The sequence below is a fragment of the Centruroides sculpturatus genome, unplaced genomic scaffold (genome assembly GCF_000671375.1).
Source record: "Centruroides sculpturatus isolate CEXI.00-Female unplaced genomic scaffold, Cexi_2.0 scaffold2187, whole genome shotgun sequence".
NCBI lineage: Eukaryota > Metazoa > Arthropoda > Arachnida > Scorpiones > Buthidae > Centruroides > Centruroides sculpturatus.
Genome location: NW_019386300.1, coordinates 52,483 through 62,114, shown reverse-complemented (window position 1 = coordinate 62,114; position 9,632 = coordinate 52,483).

The following is a 9,632-nucleotide window of genomic DNA, read 5'->3' as shown; positions in this document are numbered from 1 at the left end:
ATAATGAGAATTATTAAATTATTTTTAATTAAACTTACAGAAGAGGACAATTCCGTTTCTTCCGGAAAATCAGCATTGATATCACTTGTCAGCTGAATGATTTCATTCACTATATTTGTGAAAGAATCTTCCGCACCGACGTCGTTTTCACTCGCGGAATGTTCACTTGTATTTTCTAACTCCATTTGATAATTATAATCTAGGGAATAAAAGAAAACGCAATAAACACAGCAATTCGTAAAAGTTTTTTCGCATGAATTTAATAATTATATAAGAATTTGAAAGAAAAGAATATTTTTACAATTTAGTCAAAATAAACAGATGTAATTCTTATTGTCGAAACATAATTTGGAAATTTTATCCATTGAAAATCCACAGCAATAAAACTAAAAATTTAGCAAAAGTCAATTTATTTCTGTCATAAATATCACATTGTGATTTGATATTATTAATTGTGTGAAAAGTGTAAATTGATACAATCGTAAAATTAATAATTGATATGCAATATTGCTTACTGAAGAGTTATTCCCGGTGAAATCAATGACTGAATGTTCGTTAATGAAATTCAATATTAAGATATTGGATAAGAGCAAATAATAAAATAATAAATTGTTATGTGTTTGAAGAAAATACGTTTAATGATGTAATTGTCTCAAGCAGAAAATGAATGCTAAGTTAAATATCGTTAATGGTACTAAGAATAGGCCTATATTCGCCGTTCTTATCATTCTATAACCAGGGTGGCCAAGCTCCTTGATAGTCCGAGCCATTTTTCAAAATTTAAAATTTTTCGCGAGCCGTAATTAAATACGTATTAAAAAGGTATGCAAAAAATTCCAGATTACAAATTATATCCGTAGCAAGAGTGATACAAATTGTTTCCTTCAGAGCACAATGTCAACTGTCCGTTGCAATGACAGTTTACAAATTCAAAATCAGCCTGGAGTCGGTCAATAACAGACGATTACGCCACTGTTTATGTTCGTTCGCGCAGTTTTCCAATCAGTCATATCATTCTTAACTTGGACGGAAATGGAATTTGTTACAACGTTGCACTTAGTCTTTCATATTTGTTGTTAGTAATTTAAAAGACATTTTGAAACACATACGGAACGATAATAATTTTTTTAAATATAATAACACAAAAATGAAAAGGGAACTCGGATACATTTATCGAGAGCCACAAATAATCCTTCAAAGAGCCGCATGTGGCTCGCGAGCCGCAGGTTGGCCACCCCTGTTCTATAACATTCTGTTATAAAATGATAAGAACAACGTTGCGTTATAACTTCTCTCATTAAATAAAACTTCTCTCATTGCGTTGAATAACATTCTGTTATTCAACGCAATGAGAGAAGTTTTATTTAATTTTAAGATTTCTTCGGAAGATTGGGAAATTCTTTTCTGGTTAAAAACTTTACGTAACATTTTGTTAACACGTGCCAAATAGCTTGACCAATTTCATTAATGTCTGTTTGCGCAGTCGTTAATGAAAGAGGGAAAGTGTGAAATTGTGTTAGAATCGGAAACAATGTAATATCGAACAAACATCGCTAAACCCGATATACAATATAGCTAAACACCAACAGAATGCCGTAAATCTATCGGGCTAGTTTAAGGCTAATTACTAAATGAATTACGTAACCAATTTGGCTTTAGAGGTAAGCGTTAGGCGCCATCAGTTATTAACATTATATCGAACGTTTCTTTAGTCTAAATTCAAAATGCAATTTAGAACGTATTTATTGAATTGTTTAATATTCAAGTCCTAAAATACTATTATAATAAAATTAAAATATTTCCAAAAAATTAATGCAATAACATAACTAATTAACACTTAAAATTAACAATTGTCCGATAGTGTTGTAATTATTACAAGGTGTTTTTACTCGTTTCAAGTTTACTTTATAGCTTATCTCCATGCCGTTGGATATCGCTTTAGGTCTGAATTTTGTTCTTATTCGTGGCTGTAGAGGGTGAGTGTACTTTATTAACGATGTTAGATTTCTTTCAAACTACCGAAGTTTCTTATACGTACCATTCCGGATTGCTTTCAAGACCGTGTTTTCTTTCCCTTTATCTACGTCTTATTGGTGTTGCTCGAATCTAGTTTTTAAATGTTACTCAGTTACTCAGTAAAACATACGCCGTTTTTAAGGTAAGCTGGGCTACAATTTGAAAAAATTTTAGTTTTATAAATTTGTACTGCTGTGGTCACCTATCCATCCGTTCTTGTTGTGGGGTTCGGGGGCCTTAAAGATTTATTACGCACTTTTTTGGGTAGAGTCCTGCCACCAGGTGTGTTTTATCGGACACACCGCCGTTTCAGATGAAATGGACGATTAAGGCTCGAGGGTAAGAGTCACTCCGAAGTCTAGGAATGAGCCTCTCAGGAGGAAGAATGCAGTTTCAGATATAACCAATTTAAGGACATTTATTAACATAAACGAAAGTTTAGAACAGACTTATAAAACCTGATTTTGGAAATTTGCCTACTTTTATCTATACAACGAAGGGGTGCCTAACGGGGGGTATTCGAATTTACGCGACTCACAACATACCAGGTAAGCAAGATGTCTTCTCTTGTGACGTGGACTTGACGGCCAAGATTGCAGAGGTTTCTGGTGTCTGCTGCACTTCGTCTCGTGTTTGCTCGTTTTTGGAGTCGTCCTCTCTTGAACCACTCTTGCTCCACTCCAGCTCTCGTTTTAAATCTTTCCAGCATGAGAAAGTTTATCATCGTGTGATGATTCATTGGCAGTCTCATCATTGTAGCTGAAGCGATGTTTTTTTATTAGTTGATGACGTCGAGTTTTCGTACAGTCATCTCTGAGTTGGTGTTTTGTTATCTCTGAGTTCACATGATTCATCTTTGCTCATAGTTATTGTTTGTTCATCGGTCGCTTCGACTAAGTTCTTCATGTAAACATTGCCGAAAACAAGGGAGGAGATGCAATGTTCCCCATTTCTATATATGTCTTTTATAATCTTTCATTATTTGATTGCTTCTTTCTCTTTTCTTTGGCATGTTGTGAGATTTCTGATAGTTGAATAATAAACTGTTTTATTCTAATTAATTTAAGTTGATATTAAAATTTGGAAAAGGGGGATCCTAGATTGGTAAAATAGGNATATTATTAATACGGAAATCTTCGACATTTCCAAGTACTCCCTGAATCAAAAACAAAAGGGAATGAGGAAACAGTTATATACATTTAATTATGGAAATTTATAGAAATGTAAAATCATGTGTTAAGATAGGTTAAATTTAAAGTGTTACAAAAAAGAAACTTAAAATTTAGAGTAACTGAGGAGTTTGTCAATGTTAAGCCTATATTTATTATTATTATTTATTAATATTAAATGAACTATTGTAGTTTGTAGTAAAGAAAGAGCTATGATATATGTTATTCACAATTTATATTGTGTTTATTAATCTGTTCCCGGCCCCAAAAATATAGTTTTTATTTACTTTTTAGCAACATTCACCACATTTCTAAGAAATGTTCTTTAAAATTTATTCAATTTATTTAATACTATTAAATATAATGCCGAATGCCAATTGTGTCTAATGAAAAAAAATAATAAAAGATTACAGATTTAATAATAAATTATTGTTATTTAATTAATTAATGACTTAACTGCCATTAACCGAATATAAGAAAAAAGACCGATGAGGATACGGAATTCATCCGTCATCGGAAATTCCCGATATATCTCCTTATAGTCTCTATCAGAGCCGGCCCTACCATAGGGCGAATGGAGTAGCTGCTCCAGGCGCTAAGTCTTAAGAGGTGCCTCAGTGGTAAAGAAAATTAAAGGGTATAAATAAGGGGCAACAAAGGGGGACGCCATAATAGGATCTAGCTCAATCCTAAAATTTTCCTCTGGCCGGCACTGGGTATACGCTACCTGAACCTCACGACACTACGGCTACGGAATCGTTCTTTAATTAGCCGCTAGTCTAGACACTTTTTGTTTGGACCCCTCCTTTTGTCTTTTCCCGAGACCAACTGTAATTCGGATTTGCCATTCAATCTTGAGATTTACTAAAGATCTCAAGGCTAAATTTTGGATAAGGAGGAACTCAGTAATTAAACGAGTTACAGAGATGGCCCGAGTGAAATAAGAGCCAACTTAACTTGAAGGAAGGCCAACTCATATTATTGAAAGTGAGAGACAGAATCCGTATGGATTGGTGAATGTTACGTGTGGAGAAGGAAGAAGCTAAACAAAATGGTTTAGCCCGAGTTGCGACTCAAAAAGCTTTCAGGAGATCCATCAACAAGTCGATTTCACTATCAGTTCGAGATGTTGGACAAATAGGGATGGAACATCCCTCCCTCCGTTGAACATGATTGAACATTAATTCCGGTTTGATTTTATGAAGTTTTTAATTTGGATGGTTCGAATATATATAGCAAAAGGAAAACTGAATCATTTTTTTTTAATTCAAACCCGAGATTCGGCAAAAAAGTGTGTTATTTAGTAAATCTGCTTTAATATAGCTGAATACAGAAACAAATGACTGGAAATTAGAAAATTTTTATTTTGAATCTTGCTTTTTTACGGAATTCATAGAAGTAATAATAAGAGAAAGCCATCATTGTCAGAGCAACAATATTATTAAATTATTAGCGCCTCGTTTGAAAGTATTATAAAAATTATCTGTCATATTTTTTTAGAAATGACATTTACTAAACATTTCCTGACACTTAATATACGATCTACTATTAGTGTTTAGAGTAATAAATTCAACTCAACTCGAACTAGTGTTTTTGAGGCATTCTTATTTCCAATTTTAATGTAACTACAGTAGTTGTGAATGATGACTGGGTGGCTGTGGCCTTAAAACGTCAACCTGTTTCTATAGGGGAACTGAAATTGAATCCGGGTAGTCAAAATCTTTCAGGAATTTTTCCACGGTAGTCTGTCTCAAATATGTTGAAGCCGTTCTTCGCCACTCGGTCTTCATTGTGGGCTCAGTCACACACGATGGTCGTTTGTTTATTAAATTACACTTTGGACGATTTGCCTAGGGGGAAAACCTTCCGGGATAACTTTTTAACGATAATTGGCCCCTATTCGAGCATTGCAGACATGGAGAAAACCCGTAAAACTTCGCGTGGCCAGTCCGACCTGGCGAGGTGCGAACTTACGACCGAACTCCCGGGGTTCAGGAAACGAAACCACTTGGCCACTGGTGGGCAAGTGGTTCCGACACACGACGGAAATAATTTTTTAAAAAAACCATTTTACTGGTTAGTACCAAAAGGACGAAAAGAGTTTTATAAATGTCTTTGTTGAGTAGGATTTATTGCCTTCAAATGAATATCGATGTCATGAATCACTAACAAACACTAGTAGTTAGACGTGTGTTCGGTCTGCCAAAAGATCACGTGGAGTTTGTCGGGTTTTCTTTACATGTCTAATATCTAAGCAAGGGCCAAGTTTTCCCAGATGGTACTCCTCTTGGCATATGGTCCATGTGCTGCATCGATTTATTCTACAACTCTTCTGTTATCGTTGTGTATGAATAAAATTAAAATATTTACTCGTAAACACATTAAAACTTTATTCGAAATCTCAATTTATTAAATTAAGTTTTTTCAGTGTATTTATAACATATATAATTTAAATTTATTTAAAGGTATATATTGTGAAATAAAAAAAAATAATAGAAAAAAAACGAATGATAAAAACGAAAAATATGATTTATGAAAATTCAGGTTATACTTTCTTTAATATATTTTTAATTTAATTTTAATATTATAAAACCAATTCTTAAAACCCCTGTTTTTGGTAATGCTTTTTAATAAGATTAAAATACGTGAGGTAGCTCAATTCTCACCTTTGCAATATGCAACAATGCATTAATACATACACGATAACATTCTACTTAAGTTTACGTTTACCGGATTTTGGTGCACCAAGATAGTGGAGAGTTCGCGGCTCCCCCACCCCTGGTAGTGGGGATGGAGTAACTGTAACTGTAAACAATTAGGTATCTAAGAGACGAGTGGTACGAAATCATCAAAAAAGCCGCATTATCAGTCTTTTTGTTACCTTTTTTCACTGTCCACTGGTACTAAGAAAGTTTAAATTTTTAGTCATACCCATTGTGGATTTAGTCAGGCTCACAAAGCGGTGGCCGTGATAAAGCGTCTATGAAACATCTCAGAGAAATTACCACTCTGTTGTATACAGATTCGATTTTAGTTGGCTCAGAAATTTCATAATAGGTCAACACTGACGTGTCAATTTATCTGAAATGCGGACTTAGAGGACTTTTAACGGCGTTAGGACTCTTTTAGTGCTAGCGGAATAGAAAATTTGAAAAAAAAATTTATTGTAATATGCTTCTAAGTGACCAGCAGCCAAGTAAGTAAATCAATGGCATAATTCAGACTAGACTATTAGTTTGCTTAGATAGTTGCTTGTCACCTAGGATCAACCATTGTTTTCGTTATAAACAGAAATTATCAGCAAAAATATGAAATTTACATTGTATTGAAAAAGAGTCAGCAAACAAGAAAATATTTAAAAAAAATAAATATCGTATATAAAATAAATAAATTTATTTATTAAAAATTTACGTTAATTCGTACAGCACAATATTAACTAATACCAACAAAAGGCTGTTAAATTTTCAATTCCGTAATTAGTTTTGAAATTTTCATAAAAATTTTCTGAACAATTAGAAATATGAACATTCAGAAACATTTTCAATTTAATTTTTTAATTTTATTNAAAATATCGATTTACAGTATTTTGTAGAAAACAATAAAGACAAAGAGATGACAGGAAGAAATAAAGAGTTGATAAAATTAATTCGATTGGATAAGAGAAGGGACAATGATGATAGATTTCTATACAAAAGTGAATCGGATGACGATGATAAAGTAAGTAAATATTTTTTAACCTTGTCTAATTTACACTTACGAATTCATTCTTGTTTTTCGCTGAATTTTAATTTCAATATTATTTTGATATTTTAAGATTCGTTTTCTCTCTTGTATTCACAATGATTTTATACATTCGGGTTATGAAGTTTATGTTCGAAATTTCAAACTATAAAAATGAGTATAAAAAAATTGTAAATATTAATTTGAGAATAACCAAAATTTTTAAAATACAAATTAAGATATTCAATTATTAAAGAATTTTATAATACAAGCGAACACTTCATCATTTGTGCTTGTCGTTGATAAAATCCGTTTAGTTTGATTAAAGTTCTTTTCTAAATGTCCAACAGTTAAATTTACTTTTCATATTTATCCATTTTTATAAAATCAACAGAAGACGACTCGCGTTTTTTTAATAACAAATTTTTATTTAATACAAAACATATTTTTTTTGAGTGTTTATTGTAATTATACAAGTAATACTTTGGTAATATTATTTTTTAACAAATATTGTAATTTGAACCTGCGGTTAATATACTCTTCATATTTTATTTACGAAACATTTTTATTATTTGCAGGAAAGGACCAAATGTTTCGATGTTTCTGTGGAACTTTTCCGCAGATTTTCATCTATCATCCGCTCTTGTTCAAAAAGAAAAAAGTAAAACGACGGAATGTAGATCATCGTCTTTCTTTTAATCGTTACATTCCGTTTAGCTAAAAAAACAAAAAAAAAAGTTATATTTTAATTAATATTATTAGAAAAATTTATTGTTTCTATGATTATAACGAAAACACATTACAAAATTTACTTCGTCAAACTATCTAGTGTGCAACTTTCATCGGCAGGCGCCCTGGTATCATCTGGTCTGTACTTTCGGCCGAATTATTAATGCTTCATAAAACAGAGCGAATGGTAATTTCTAATGCATTCGTAGAGATGTCATTAAAATGCTTATCTCTGGAAGGAAAGATAGCGAAGGTTATCAGAAAAATTGTCAAGGGGTTCCTTCGTGGAGGCATAATAACAATATTTGTCTCTGCAAGGAAAGAAAGCGAAAATCTTCAGATGGAATTGTCAAGATGTCCCTTCGTGGAAACATATTCACAATACTTGTCTCTGCGAGGAAGGAAACCAAGAAAATGGAAATTGGAATAGTAAAACAGAAATCTGTTAGCCTTCAATAATAGTTTTATTAAATAACAGAATAATGAATTGTGATATGGTAAATGATGTTTTTCGTAAAGATAAAAGCTTCTATTTTAATGAAATCTTTAAGTTATTAGCAACNAATTCTATATATTCTCTTGGTTTAAGAACTCCGTGTATTACAGACTTGCTTCCAAATTCAATATTTTACCGTTTTCATCTAGAGAAAATTCCACGACATTTGATATACTTTTTCAGAAAATAAAACGAAACATAAAAAATATTGGAAAGCAAAATTTTATAATGTCTGAAAATATAGACGGTCACAGAGGAGAGGAAGACGTAAATTCTCTTCTTAAATTTATAAATTCCTCCGGTCATGCGGTTAAAACTAAACAAACCAACGGAACAACTGCTGATCAGATTTGCAGCTTAGAAGGTAAACATTCAATGGATAATGAAGTTTGTAGAAAGAAAGACGACCATCCCAGTAAAGACAAAATGAAAATGAATGTTAAGACCACCACTTCTCCCTCCAAAAATATCTATATATATATTTGTAAACTGTTATTTGTAATAATTTTTGTTTATTTACTTTATATCTTTTTTAATTATGTATTCGCGTGAACCTTAATTGTATCTTGAATAGCAACCGAAGTTGTAGGAGTAAATTCACCTATTTTACCAATCTAGGATCCTCCTTTTCCAAATTTTAATATCAACTTAAATTAATTAGAATAAAACAGTTTATTATTCAACTATCAGAAATCTCACAACATGCCAAAGAAAAGAGGAAGAAGCAATCAAATAATGAAAGATTATAAAAGACATATATAGAAATGGGGAACATTGCATCTCCTCCCTTGTTTTCGGCAATGTTTACATGAAGAACTTAGTCGAAGCGACCGATGAACAAACAATAACTAAGAGCAAAGATGAATCATGTGAACTCAGAGATAACAAAACACCAACTCAGAGATGACTGTACGAAAACTCGACGTCATCAACTAATAAAAAAACATCGCTTCAGCTACAATGATGAGACTGCCAATGAATCATCACACGATGATAAACTTTCTCATGCTGGAAAGATTTAAAACGAGAGCTGGAGTGGAGCAAGAGTGGTTCAAGAGAGGACGACTCCAAAAACGAGCAAACACGAGACGAAGTGCAGCAGACACCAGAAACCTCTGCAATCTTGGCCGTCAAGTCCACGTCACAAGAGAAGACATCTTGCTTACCTGGTATGTTGTGAATCGCGTAAATTCGAATACTCTCCGTTAGGCACCCCTTCGTTGTATAGATAAAAGTAGGCAAATTTCCAAAATCAGGTTTTATAATTCTGTTCTAAACTTTCGTTTATGTTAATAAATGTCCTTAAATTGGTTATATCTGAAACTGCATTCTTCCTCCTGAGAGGCTCATTCCTAGACTTCGGAGTGACTCTTACCCTCGAGCCTTAATCGTCCATTTCATCTGAAACGGCGGTGTGTCCGATAAAACACACCTGGTGGCAGGACTCTACCCAAAAAAGTGCGTAATAAATCCTCCTCAAATTTCTAGGAACTGTTCATTCA